The sequence below is a fragment of the Neolamprologus brichardi genome, chromosome 3, assembly GCF_056152115.1.
Source record: "Neolamprologus brichardi isolate AB-2024 chromosome 3, ASM5615211v1, whole genome shotgun sequence".
Lineage (NCBI taxonomy): Eukaryota > Metazoa > Chordata > Actinopteri > Cichliformes > Cichlidae > Neolamprologus > Neolamprologus brichardi.
Genome location: NC_142106.1, coordinates 28,187,317 through 28,200,977, shown reverse-complemented (window position 1 = coordinate 28,200,977; position 13,661 = coordinate 28,187,317). Strand labels below are relative to the sequence as shown.

Below are 13,661 nucleotides of genomic sequence, written 5' to 3'. Positions count from 1 at the left end.
CTTTCAGGGAAAAAAATGCTTGGTAGAAAGTAGAACTATGAAAATAGACTAGAATAGAATAAAATTGAATAGAATAAAGTAGCCACTTTATTGTAATTCAGAACATACATCAGTTAGTGTACATCAGAACAAAATATTGATGCATTTACTCACTAGCAGGCTGTACTAGATAGATAGATAGATAGATAGATAGATAGATAGATAGATAGATAGATAGATAGATAGATAGATAGATAGATAGAATGTTTGCAAAACATTACATGGTTTTGTGGTTTTGCTTAAATATACATTCAGTTTTTACGTCCGAGTATGTTATTAGTGTTCCTTTCTTTAGCAGGTTTTTGCATGAACTGCTTCTTTGTTCATTGAATCAATGTTAACATCAAACCAAAGCTTAATTTTATTTTATCTGTGCATTAACTTGGTAGCACTTCTGATTATAGCTTGGTAACAGAGGGTAAAAAGTACTGTAACAAAGTAGAAACAAGAAGGTAATAATTGAAAATTTTTGTTATGACCACTCAATTACCAAACTAATAACAATGTGACATCTAAGTAATTGTCATTGTGGCATCAGCAGTTACATTTGAGTAATCCAACCCATCCATCCATTCTCTTCCGGTTATCTTTGTCAGGGGAGGGCGCGCGGAGCCTATCCCAGCTGACTTAGGGTGAAAGGCAGGGTACACCCTGGACAGGTCGCCAGTCTGTTGCAGGGCTAATACTTAAAAATTAACCTATCCCCAATAATTGCACGAATGTGGGAGGAAGCCACAGTATCCAGAGAAAACCCAGGCAAACTCAACACAGAAAGACACTGGTCTGATCGTGGAATTGAACTCAGGACCTTCTTGCTGTGAGGCAACAGTGCTAACCACCATGCTGCCCCATTTAATTAACATTACACTGAAATAATCATTTTTAACTTTTCTTTTTTTTTCTTGTCTTGTGGTCACTGATATTTAAGTGAGAAAGCGAGGTTCTGCTGATGTGTAAAGAATTTAACGCTGTTGGCATCAAAGCGAATTTACAGCACTAACTTAAGTGGTTATGCCAAGGCTACATGCACTTTTAAAAATGTACAGCTGATCTGTGTTTTTAAAAAGCATCCATTGGGTTTAAAAGACAGCAAAGAAGTGCACTGAAACAGTAATGGGCTAACTCACATGCTTCCCCTGAATCGATGCCAATTTAGGGTGTTGTTGATAGTGAAGACAATCTTTAGCAATCTGAAATAAGAAGGCATTCATCGTTTTCAACGTTTTCAGCAAAATAAAGCTTAATCTTCATCTTTCATTCCAGAAAACTTTGCAAAAGAAAAGACAAACCAGTGTTTTCCATTCAATAAGGCCAACAAGTCGATGAAGTCATTGGAAAAAGTGCTCAAAACAGGATAAAATATATATGTCTTTTTAATTTGTCTCCTCATCAGTCCAAACTTTTAAGTCAGACATCATGAACATCATGGTTTTTTTTACAGGCATTAAATAGTCACTTTTATTAATAAATAAAGATGTAAACATAGTCATGATTACACCCTAGTGATCTTAAAAACTACTCAAATAATAGCCGGTGAGGCCTTAATGCAACTACAGCTCTGTTTAGTAAGACTGTAATATTACAGTCTGTCATCACTCAGCATCACAAAGAATATAAATACATTTAACCTCAGTAAATGTTATGCTTTGATGCTTTGAATTGCAGCAGTTTTTCTGATTTTTAAGTAAAAGCAAATGGAAACTTTCCCAAGATCAGTGTCCTTAATCCAGTTCTTTTGCACCCTTGTGAGTGATCATGTGTACATGCTTGTGTATTAGTAAAAAAAAAAAGGGGGACTTTTTCCAATGCCCGAGGTCAAAACCTGAGAAGAAAAGCGTTATTCATAACCTCCAGATTTGATGATCTGCATCACCATGAGTTACAGAGCAACTGCAAAGTCATAACAACACAACAAAATCATGAGATGCAGAATAAAATTTTGTAAGTTAAAGGTTATTTTTATATTCTATATTATTAAATGTGTTTTATTTTAAATTTGGGGCATTTTTTTTCATGTCCGTCATAACATATTCCAAAATTATGTCAAAACACACTCACGCACTTCTGAGGTGTGTGAAACCATTACAGGCCATTAGCAGTTTATTCCAGCAGAATTATTTCTTTCAGTGATCTAAAGTTTAGTCGTCGGACATTTGATGTACAGCACCTGTTTTTGGATTTAAGTTACACTTTGCAAGAATGAACACAGCTGTGCGCTTCACACCCACCTACGCGCACTTCTGAAGACATTTGAAAAGTGAAGTGTAGAATGGCTCAAGCAGCTTTTAACAGGAAGCAATTCTTGTTTTCTTGGTGTAACCTGAAGATGGTTAAAAAAACAGGAAATGTGACATCACATATGAAGGTATTTCCACTACACATAGTTATTATTTTTAGTTCTCTGGACGTTTTACTCTAAGTTCCTGATGGTCGCAAAGACTGCTCAAAAAACGTACTTTACCTTACTTTACACTTAAAAGGGGGTTTGTGTTCTTTTCATAATAAAATATGTAGGACTAGCTGGAGTTAACGGGCGACTTCAACCGTTAATGCAGCAACAAAAGTTTAATCTCCAAAAAGGTTTTGTGGGGAAACAAGGGAAAAATGGTAGTGCATGCCAATTTTGCTTTGACAGCTTATTTTTTATTTCGGCATTGTAGAGCCTATAGCATTTATGTGCTTCCACTGCTGGACCGTTTTACTGTCAAAACACTAGTGAGCAGTAGAGCTTCTCTTGAAAATTATTAACCATGAAAATTACGGCTTAGTTACAAAAGAGTTTGCAGTTAAATAGTTCCAACTGTACAGTAACTGCGTGTTAGACATGGACGCTACTATCTACTATTTACCAATCTAAACATATCTCCATGTTTCTGATGACTTCTGACTGACTTTGAATGCAATTATCATTCCAATACTATGAGAAATAATAGCCTCGTTATAATCTATGGATGCATCTCGCTGCTTTGTGTTGCAGAATGTGAAATGTAAATGGTAAATGGCTTGTATTTGTATAGCACTTTTACTAGTCCCGCCTAGGGACCCCAAAGCGCTTTACATGTCCAGTCATCCACCCATTCACTTAATGGTGGAGGCAAGCTACAGTTGTAGCCACAGCTGCCCTGGGGCAGACTGACAGAAGCGAGGCTGCCATATCGCGCCATCGGCCCTTCTGGCCAACACCAGTAGGCGGTAGGTGAAGTGTCTTGCCAACGACCCAACGACCGAGACTGTCCGAGCCGGGGCTCGAACCGGCAACCTTCCGATTACAAGGCGAACTCCCAACTCTTGAGCCACGATCGCCCTTGAAATGTGAAACCAATGAAATTCTTTCAATGGGAATATTTTATTCCCATTGAAAGAACAGACATCTGTCGTTTTTAAAGCAATTTTGTGACGGAAATATCTGAAATACAGACATAAACTAATTGCAGCTGTTTTTCCACTTGTGTCCTTTTTCACTGTGCTAAGGGGGGGGGGGACCTTTCTTTCGGAGGCCAGAGGGGAGAAACTAATGAATGCTTTAACTTCATTTGAGAGATCAGCACCCAGCAGCACAATTTCTGTTGGCTCGCTGTCACTTTTAAAAGAATGGAGTTGAAGCTGGGGGGGATGTTTGTGACAGAGAGAAAGGAACAGGAGGAGGGATTTGCAGACCGGATAGCGGCTCAGTGACATCAGCTTCGAAAAATGTGTGTGTGGAACTGAGAGTGTATGTGTGGAATCAGAGGGAAAATGGAGAATGGGAAAGAGCTCCCACTCTGCTCCTTTTAACGAGAACTAAAGAGAACACGAATGTGTGCTCGTCGTGTTATTCCTGCTGGTTGTTTGTTTCTTTAACTTTAAATTAACCCCACATGCATAACAAATATTTCTCTGGGTTATTCTCCAAAAAGGCCCTATTTTAATAAGAGATCAATTGAAGAAATGCCCCAAGGTACCCAGTGATGCATCTGTGTGGGTTTGAGCATGTGTCTGTGGATTCATCTTGCAGTGTCAAAGTGCTTTGAGGACTAGGTGAGTGCTAAACATATAACAGTCCATATTACCATGGGCTTAAGTAAAAGTAGAAGAAGGTAAAACACATAAAATATTCGGATGGAAAGAAGATTAGAGACGTCTCTAATCTTCTGTGATCACTAGTACTAGTGATCACAGAAGTACTAGTACTAGTGATCACTACTGTGAAACTCAGCTTGAGGTTCATTAATGGTGTTTTTAGATTGATTACATGACTAAGCCAATAAAAGAAAGCTAAACCAATAAAACAGCTTAGCACAATAGTCACCTGACAGCAAGAAGCTTCCAGGTTTGAAGCTGTCCAAAGACTCTTGTCAGGTTAGCTGGTAAATCTAAAGTGGTCTTAATGTGACTTCAGTGGTTAGCCTGTCCATATGAACATCACATCTCAGCCAGGGTCCTGGATAAGCGCCCTAAACGAGAGTGCTGAGCCAAGGATAAAGCAGCATTCACACATCGGATACCTGAAATTTGTGCAAATGAGGCGAACAAATTGACATCGATGGAATGCCTGAATTAGTGCTATCCAACGGATAATATTACTATTTTACTTTTAAGAAAAAAGAAGCTCTGAAGAACTGCAAGCAAAAGATGTCCCTTACTTATCCCCCAAAGCATTAATTGAAAGGAAATGAAGAGAAATTAAGAAGATAAGATGACAGTGTGTTACAGGGAATTGTAACACCTGTTCAATCTAATATTTGATTATCCTCAAGCTTCACAGCCCCCTGAAGTCCCTTCAAAAATTGAATTATTATTATTATTATTAGTAGTAGTAGTAGTAGCATTAGCATTACTGACATATATAGCGTCGTGGCGTGTTATTGACAGAGTGAGGCGTTGTTTTTAACAGACGATCTCAGGGCGAATCAGACAGCGTGCTTAACCGTGACCGAGAGAGAGAGAGGAGGGGGAAGAGAGAGAGAGACAAAAGGCGTTTCCACGTTTGAGCAGCCAGTTTCAGAGGCGGATAGCGAAGCAAGCGGACATAGTGACACCTCACGAGCATCATACACCCCCAAACTCGTGCTGACAGTTCGTCTAACCCAGGCACCGCGGCCGCGTTTTGCCACGCTGATGAATCACACTCAAGTTCATCACTGAGCGCCTTAAAACCACAAAAGTGAACCGAAACCAAGCGGGACTGACCAGGTGGACTTTTTTCCTCCCTCCTTGCACCACGTCTGCCGCCTCTGTCGGGCTGCTTTCCACGAGTTTTAGCGTTTTAGAGGAAATCGTCCCGCAGACTCACGCATCACTTCCATCTCTGTGTCTCTCTCCCTGCCTGTAGCTGACTCATTTTTGCTCCTCGGGGTGAGTACATCTCTTTCTAACTCTCTCTTCCTGTCTCCATCTTTTTTCTTTTTAAAAAAAAAAAAAAAAAATCATGCTTTTTCTCACACGCCCGTGGGGGATTGTTGCTTTAAGACCCATTTCCCCCAGAGTGTACTTCATTCATTTGACCGTCATCCCGCTCTCCATTCATGGACACGGCTCATTTCTGTCATTGCATACCGTTACATGGAGGCTGTGTCGGAGACTCGCCTACTTCACAGCCTGCTGTCAATGCGAGTTGTTTTTTGTGAACTATAAAATAAATCTGAGACCCCTGTGAGGAGGACATACAACATTGGTCAATTAAGTGATTCCACGGGGCGTTCGTCACAGTTGTTTCTTAACAATAAAATAAACACTTTTAAGAAGCTAAAATTGAAATAAGTGTATGTCCTTAACTCATTCATTGACTTTTAAATGGCAAATGGATGGATGTTTCATTCTCAAGAGTGCACTGAATACACCATTGATTAAACTAATTGGGTTGAGTGTAGTGTGGCTGTGGGGAGGCTATTCATGTATCTAGTGTCCTTTTCATTACACCCCTGCTGAATATCCCCACAGTTTTCCTTATATAGGCTGGACGATTACAGTGCACTCTCCCACTGAATCCCAGCTATACTGTGTGATAAAAGTCTGTGGTGTTGGTTTAGTAGATCTGTAATCATGAGGATCACATGATCTGGAATATTCTGGCTCTAAACCAGAGGAACAGATGATAAAGCACTGGTGACCACCTGTGACTGTCCCGGATGGCTGAGAGTGTGTGTGAGCGGATGGGGAAGGGGTGGGTCTTTTATGAATGAATTTGGGTGGATGGCCAACACTTTGTGTGTGCACATGGGTGGGGGTGAGCGGAAGTCTTCTTCCCCAACTGTAACAGACTTATCTTGACTTGTGAACTTGTGAATAAGGGATCATGTTTGATTTGGCAGATTTTTAGCCAGATGCCTTTCCTGACACAACTGTTTTCTATAGGTGGCTTGCACATGTCACACCAGCATTTTTCTTTGAATGTTTGCAACAGTTTCTACTTAACTGTAAAAGACTTCACACAAACAAAAAGCTCCAGTGACAAAATTTAAACTATTGTTTTTAAATTCATAATGTTATTTATAAATTTATAATACATAATGTGTAATTTCTAATATTTTCTTAAATCTATAGCTGGCCCATTTCACCGACGCATTGATTATGTTTTTCTTGTGTCAAAAATGACGTCTGCACAGCTCTGTTCTGTTATCTGCTGAGGAAGCGAGTGCTTTTTTCAATATTCTTCTGAACGATGGGATAAAACTATCAAGTTGTCTCCACTCAGATAAAACCTTTACATCAGTGCTGGCATAAGAGGAAAGAACAGCAGGTATAATGGGACCATTATTAGCTACAGCCCTTAACTAACGTGTTTTGTTTTTGATAGAGGTTCGACATATGTAAAAACAGCCAAAAAGATTAATTAGAACTATAAAGAGATACAAAAAAAGTAAAAGTAAAAAAAATTGGTAAAAGTTTTAATGCCATTTTACCATCAGTTGTTCTCCCAGTTTACTTTTAAGTCTGTTTTAAGCTAAAACATTCATTGCTGTATGTAAATTAAACCCATTTTATGTTTCCCTTTGCCACTTCTTAAGCCAGACATTGGTCGCGTTGCTTACTAGCATAAACTCAAGCAGTCGTTTTTTTATGGTCAAAAGTTAGAAAAGCATCACGGTAAAGATGCTGGCACAGTATTTAGCATATTTATTAAAAAATGACATGAACAATTAGCTAAGTAGATCCTGATTAACTTTGTTGACATGTAGCTTCTGCTCTAATTTTAGCTATTTGTCATTAATTACTGCATATTCCCATTCTTTCTGACCCCATCTGCCACACTCATACAGCACATTGCACTTTAGCGTGTAACAGATGCACAGTGTGACAGCTGTCAGTCCATTTCCTGTTAGGTCACATTCCACTCATTTTTATCCCTGAACACTGTCCAATCTTTGCAAGCTGTCGAACATTCCTGTGGACTTATAATACATCTTTGTGAGGACTTTTTTTTTTTTTTTACTTTGCCTGAGGGTAAAGCTTAATTTTAGGTTATGAACAGAGCTTAAGGGTCCTCACAGTTATACAAATAGAGGATTGTGTGTGTGAGCCTTGACTAAGCTTTTTGGGAACCGGTCTCCTCTCCTTTTTGATACATATATACATCGATCTGTCGTTGTGCACACAGACAAAAGAAATAAGTGGGACAGCAGAAATGTGCTTCCTCTCTCAGGTTCACTTCCTATATATGTGTGTGTGTGCGTCTGTTTGTGGTTTCGGATGTCCTCCTGCCGCCGCCAGGGGAATGTTTGTGGTCGATTGTTAGCAGGCACCGAGACAAATACAGTATTTGGGAAAAGCGGTGTTAAACTGGCACTTGAAATAATCAACACCAAAGGCACAATATGCTCTTTGATTTTGTTTATTTTTTCAATGCACTTTTGCAATTTCCTTTTCAACAAGCTGTTGGTTGTCGCACATTACAGACAATAGAAATCTAACAAACCCATTTGTGCAACAACTCACAGCCTAACAGCCAAAGTGTTAAAAGGACCTGTTATTTTTGGTAGAACATTGCTCCACCACAAGTCGAAAGCCAAATGTGCACTCCATTTTAGGCTATATGAAAGCCCAGCGTTGAGTACGGTTATGTCTCAAACCACAGGAAATGAGGAATTGAAACTTTGCTGAGACAAATCTGGACTCACTAACATCCGATCCATTTCCTCTCTCCCCGCTTTTAGTTTCATTTGGTATGAGACACCACAAAGTGCAGTGCATTTCCTCCTCACATTCTCTTGCAGAAGTAAACTTTATCTCATTGTAACAAACATTAATAAAAAGATGCATGTTCAATTTAATTCAATTCAATTCAATTCAGTTCAATTCAATTCAATTCAATTCAATTCAATTCAATTCAATTCAATTCAATTCAATTTTATTTATATAGCGCCAAATCACAACTACAGTCACCTAAAGGCAATTTATATTGTAAGGTAGACCCTACGATAATACATACAGCGAAAAACCCAACAATCACATGACCCCCTATGAGCAAGCACTTTGGCGACAGTGGTAAGGAAAAACTCCCTTTTAACCGGAAGAAACCTCCGGCAGAACCATCTGCTGCGACCAGTTGGAGAAAGAGAAGGAAGACAGGATAAAAGACATGCTGTGGAAAAGAGCCAGAGATTTATAACAAGTATGATTCAGTGCAGAGAGGTCTATTAACACATGCTGAGTGAGAAAGGTGACTGAAGAAGAAAGACTCAATGCATCATGGGAATCCCCAGCAGCCTATGCCTGTTGCAGCATAACTAAGGGAGGATTCAGGGTCACCTGGTCCACCCCTAACTATACTTTAGCAAAAAGGAAAGTTTTAAGCCTAATCTTAAAAGTAGAGATAGTGTCTGTCTCCCGAATCCAAACTGGGAGTTGGTTCCACAGAAGAGGGGCCTGAAAACTGAAGGCTCTGCCTCCCATTCTACTTTTAAATACTCTAGGAACAACAAGTAAGCCTGCAGTGCGAGCGCGAAGAAATGTTAACCGCCAGTTCTGAAAAAAAGTTGGGAGATGCTCTAATATGTAAATAAAAACAAAGTGCACTGATTTAATTAGATGTCTACCTGCAGTTCCTTTAGAGCAGGTTTATTTCAGCTCTGTGGTTCGTCACACTCGAATCGTGTGTTTTCAGCTGCTGATGAACAATCACTAATTAGTCATCAGTTGTTTCCTTAAGTTTGCCAAACTTCAGATTTTTGTTCAGAATTTTGTTGGTGTCTCTCAGTGCAGAAAAGGAACCCACAGAAAACAGAAAATGTATAAACTGAGAAAATTGTAACTATTTTAATGCATATTTTAGCTCATTTTGAATTTCAGGGCATTAGCACATCTTCAAACAGTTGAGACAGGGCCATGTTTATCACTGTCTAGGATCCTCTTTAAACTAATAGTCATAAACAGAATCATGCCTGTTTTCACTGCAATACTTCCTGAGTGCCTAATGATCACGGGCATCCAAAATTGATTTTTGACTTTGTTTCATCATGATATCTACTGCCGATGATGAGATATTCCAAGTCTTCAAAATGTTTGATTAAGCAACACCATTCTTGAATTATTACAAAATTTCCTGATAGTTTTTTTTTGCAGATTGATGAACATCTGCCTATTTTTTCATCTGAGAAACTCCACCTCTCTAAAATGCTCTTTTTATACCCAATCATGTTACTGACCGATTAACATAATTAGCAAAACGTTCCTGCACTTGTTTCTTTTAGTATCATTTACTTTACTAGCCTTTTGTTGTTATATCTCAAATTTTGAGACATGTTACTGCCATCAAACTCAAAACAATAAAAAAAAAATGAATGACATATTTTCTCAGTTTAAACATTTCATATATTTTCAGTATTCTATTATTATTTATTAACAAGATATAGGTCCATAAGATCCTGTCAAATACAAACATTTTGTAGAAGAATGCTAAGCTTTAACCACTCGTACAGCAGGCAGCCCCATCCTTTATCCAAGATATTGAACTACAACCAAAACAAACTGCTAAAAAAGAGCAAAGAAAAAATGCAAAAGTTGACATTTAATCTTTTACCATCCACCATTGAGATCGTGATGAAGCAACAACATGAGAACATTTTCAAAAAATTAGAAGAAGGTAGAACGTGACGTAGCCTTATGTATCAATTATCAGTTATTATTACCGTATTTCCCGGACTACAAAGCGCACCTGAATATTAGCCGCACAAGCTAAAATCAGGAAAAAATCCTGTTTTGTACATACATTAGCCGCACCTGACTAAAAGCTGCAGGTGTTTCAATGTTGACTTATCATATGTAAGAGAATATGCACAAAGGGAATTGTCAGGAAAGAGATGGCTGTTTGGCGACACACCCCTTTTATTAATATTTTGAAAAACAAGTTAGGGGTACATATTTGCATAACTTTTTAGGTATATGTACAAGTAGCGGTAATTACAAGAACGAAACATGTACTGTGCTTCATAAACGAGTAACAAGTGTAGTACATAACAATAACCTACAGCACACCAGAAAAATAGATTCGGACTACCTTTTAGGCTCAGGTGCAGTGACACGGCTTTAACAAGAAGAGTCAGATCATTCACCACCATCTTTCTGCGCACTAAAACCACCAAAGTCCTCTTCTCCAGTGTCGGATACGAACAGGCTCAGGATGGCTTCGTCATCCACTCTCCGCTTCTTTCCTTCGTTGTCACTTTCAAAACCAAAGAAATCCTCGTTGTCAGTGTCGGAGTCGAACACCCTCTGAAGGGCCGTGGCGGTGTCCTCCTCTCCATCATGCAGCAGTCCAGCCCTTCGAAATCCGTTGGTGTTCATGGATGTTTTCACACTTTTCCACGCTGTCAGATTCCACCGGTGGAGTTGACCATAACTTGCTTTTCGCAAGTTTTTCGCCGCTCGTCATCCACGCCTCCCGCTGAACACGTAGCGCTACTTTAAAGTTTGTTTTTCGCGCTACTTGTACGGCACTATGTTGCCTGGCGGATGGACATGTGACCAACATACCACTCTTGAACCTCGATACTGTGTGTCTGATCACATGCCCTTCCGCCAGGCAACGTAGCTCCGTACAACAGCAGAACAAACAAAACAAATCCTCTTACGATATGACAAAAATCATGGACAATCTATAGAAAAGCCGCACCTGACTAAAAGCCGCAGGGTTCAAAGCTTGTGCAAAAAGTAGCGGCTTATAGCCCGACAATTACGGTAACATTTTCATTTTTGTTTGTGAGCACACTTTAGTATATTTCATTTATTTTTTTCAAATCCCATTGTAGCTTTCTCTGCTACTAAGTACTAGTTACCAAAGTTTCCAGGATCAAATATTTTTTTTTTAAATTTTATATCATTTTATTATTGCTTAGATTTAGAAGTTGTTAAAGAACTGCATTTTTAAGTGATTAAAAGTCTCTGACAAAGTAGATAAAAACCTTGGCTAACCTTCAGTTCCTCAGTGGCAGATGACACTGACAGCGGTGACACCCATTATTTAATAAAAACCTTGTATAAGCTTGATCTGACAACAGTGCATGTCAACGCATTAAGCTGGGTAATTAAGCTCACATCGTGCTGAAAACAAACACAGACGTGTGTGGTCTTAAAGTACAGACTCGGGTATCATGAAAAGCAACCTGTGTTTCGCAGCGAAGATGCCTCGCCGTCACTCTGGAGGGATCATTTCCTGCAGCAGGAGATCCTCTGACATGCCTCCCGGTTCACAGAGGGGAACATATATTTCACTGTCAGACTATCCCTGCCTTTTGTTTCCCATGGCCTCTCCCCCTTCGGCTGCAGATTTATTTATTTTCACCATGTGTACACGGGGCTCCCCAGGAAGCTATGAGTTACAGAAGGTCAGTGGTATTATGGCATGTTACATCACTGCCTGTAATCTGCACTACAGCTTGCAACATCCTGCAGCCTACTTTTCTCAGCTGTGTTTAGGTGTCTGCTGACAGATTAAACCCTAGGAGCAGATTCCACTTTCTATCCAAATTGGAATATTTCTGTCATACAATCAGCAAATAATTTAATCTTTTTCTTTTTAAAAATGCAACAAAATTTGCACTGGAAGCCTGCAACCCAAACCAAACTAATCTTCTGCAACAAATAAACACATCCAAGAAGTTTTGAGGATTTTTTTCGTTTTACTTTCTTTTAATGAGTTAAGCATCAAAGTTCAGCTGCAAATTAAGGTTGAATCTATGTCACTAGTGTTTAACTGGGTATTTCTCTTAAACACTATTTCTTTCCATTTATTGTGGATGGATTTATGAAGCCTACCACCTAAACACCAATGAGTCATTCTGCACTCTGCTAGCAAACTCCTGTATTTTTCAATGTGGTTGAGTTTTTAGGTCAAGTTTGTAGAAGCAGCATGTTTCATTTTGCAAGTCTTGCAGGTAAAACTTTTAATTTGTAATAATCCAATAATCTCTTTTCAGCTGTATTGAAGTAATCGTGTTATCTTCATACAAAACAGACACAACATTAAAATCCAATAATAATAATTAAACCTAATACTGTTTCAAATCCATTAGGTTTTCTCTCTACAAACACTTGGTTAGGCTCCAGCCTCCCTTCAAGCCTAAATAAGTGAGTAAGAAAACAGATGGTTGGATGGATGGCAGCTGTGGCTCTCAAGGCAGAGCAGGTCATCTGCCAGTTGGAAAATCGGTGGATCAATTTCCATCTCGTCTAGGCTTCATGTTAAAGTTTCCTTGAGTTTATGCTATGTACATGGATCAGAGTGTGTGAATGTTAGGTTAGGCACAAGCCTCGCTATGTAAATGTATGAGGCTTGTAGAAGAGAGAGCGTTGAGTGCTGAAATAGTCAAGTCCATGCCTTGATGTGACAGCTCTGCCAAGTCAAGGCATGGACCTGGGATTGTGTTGTTTTGCAGCAGCACCCCATTCTTTGAATGGGGTGGGGCCTCCATGTGTCAGTCTTCTTCTGGTGCATAACACAGATGCCTGGGTCCGATTGGGATCTGGAGAGGTTGAAGGCCGGGTCAGGACCCCAAGGTATTTGTCATGCTGCTCACCCAGTTTGTCGTGTGGCAAGGTGTATTGTCCTGCTGGGCGAGGCTGCTGCAGATGGAGAGAGTCATTCCCGTTCTGGGGGTGATTGCTGTGCATCAATTTTTAGATGGTGGTTGTTGACGTATTAACATGAATGCTTGAGCCCAAGATTACTCATAACTGCACATCATCTGAAACAGTATAGGAAACCTTGGTCAGATGTCTCTGTTTCAGTCATTGGGGTCATAGAAAGTGATACCGCCAGCATGGCCGAGCAGTGGTCATGAGTGAAACCGGAACCCACAGCCAAGTTTACCACCCCCACTGATTTAAAAAAAATGTTAAACACTGTTTATTGTTTAAAATTTACCCCGAGCACCGTCCGCTCCACTCTTTGGCAAACAGGATGCGATGCCTTGAAGGGGAAGTCCGCATTTCCAATTACATCACCAGATGTAGTCTGTTTTTACTCCCTGCTCTCTTGAATTCTCGATACATTGCAGATCGCGCGTGGGTTACGTGGGTTTTGTCATTCAAAGCCACCCACACGCCTTCAGTATATCCTAATGTCCTGTCGTGTTTGCAGGTTAATGCACTCGACAGATTGTCATTTTGATGTTTACCTTAAAATTTTGCACGATATCCTGTATATA

The 13,661-nt window shown here is 39.6% G+C and overlaps 1 protein-coding gene across 1 annotated transcript in view; it reads left to right on the top strand.

Moving 5' to 3' along the window:
* Window positions 1-4,986: 4,986 nt before the first annotated feature.
* The window catches only part of pea15 (proliferation and apoptosis adaptor protein 15), a 53,701-nt gene continuing 45,026 nt past the window's right edge, over window positions 4,987-13,661 (top strand). The window contains exon 1 of the mRNA XM_006808707.3: window positions 4,987-5,373. The gene's annotated coding sequence lies outside the window, so the exon portion shown is untranslated. The remainder of the gene's footprint in view (window positions 5,374-13,661) is intronic.